Here is a 1393-nt window from a genome sequence, read left to right on the forward strand (position 1 = left end):
CTCCTGCTTTGGAGGCCTGCCCTGCCCCTTCTGCACTTGGCCTGGCTCAGGGGTCAGGGAGCTCCTCTCCTCCAGGCTCCCTGCGCACGTCCTCTGCAGCTCCAGGATCACCGGCCCCTCCTCAGCAGGCTGCTGCTCAGCTCTCTGCAGGGTCCCAGCACCTGCGGTTGGGGAAGGGAGAGCACATGTGAGCCCTGGTGCTGCTGGCACGGGGAAAGCCCTGTGAGTCTCCTTCGCTGGCCTGGGACTGAGGAGACGGACGCTTCAGTGTGTGGAAGAGGGGGGAGAAGGAAGCAAGAGCTGTGGGATCCTGCGTCTAACAGACCTCCACAGCCATGAGGCTGGAGATGAGCCCTGGTAACTCTGTCCCAGCGTGGGGAGGTGATCGCAGCACCACGACAGAGCCTGCAGGGACATCGCTCCCTGGGAAAGCAGCTCGAGCGGTGCTGGGGCCGTATCAGATCCACATGCTAAGGGCAGGGGAGGGGAAACGCAAGGTCGGTCTGGTCCTGGGCCGTGAAATGATTGCAGGGCACCAGGAGAACAAGAACTGCTGATCTGTGGAGCACTGACCCCACCACCATGTTGTGGAAGGGAGATTTCTGCACCAAAGGACAAAGCTTTTGCTGCTGGGAAGCAGAGAACGACCCTCTGTTAGGGTGGCTTGTTGTATTTTATGCCTTAAAGCTGCACCTTTTTATAGAGTGGTGAATTACAGCATTGTTTAAAGTTGTCTTTTATATTCAGCATAAAGTTCTGAATAGCTTCACTGTTATATGAACTTTTCATTTTGTACTCAGCGTTTAGTCTCTGTGAATAGAGAAACTACTGAGATAATACTTGTTGTACAAATAAAGGTAAACTTTGAGTTTAGGACGCTTGAATTGTCTGTGTTTGTATTTCACGGTCTCTTCAAGGGTGAGTTGTGCTTAAACGATCCCTAAGCACTATCTGCTGGCGGGTGGTGAGAGCGCGCCCCTTCCCTGGCCCGGGGATCGAGCCTCGCCTGGGCCACCAGCCTGAGCAGCTTGTGCGCGCCGACAGCGCCCAGGTCTGCTCCGGTTCAGGGCGTCGCAGCAGCACACAGGCCTGGGTTAGGCAGGTCTCCTGTCCCGGGACGGGCACACGGGGACGAGGACGGGCAGCGAGCGCTGGCGCGGGGGACGTGCAGGACGGCACGGGCTGCCACCGTGGCAGCACGACAGGCCCGCGGCAGACGCCGCGTGTCCGTGTCTGTGCCGGGCGGACAGGCCCACACCGGGTGCAGGACGGCCGCGCCGGCATCCTCACCTGGTTGCTGGCGGGGGGCGTGAGGGGGCCGGCCCCCAGGCCCCGGCGGCGTTCCCATCGCTCCCCGCTGCTGCCCAGGCCGGGCGCTCGGCTGCTCCCGCCG

This window comes from Alligator sinensis, unplaced genomic scaffold (genome assembly GCF_000455745.1).
Source record: "Alligator sinensis unplaced genomic scaffold, ASM45574v1 scaffold1514_1, whole genome shotgun sequence".
NCBI lineage: Eukaryota > Metazoa > Chordata > Crocodylia > Alligatoridae > Alligator > Alligator sinensis.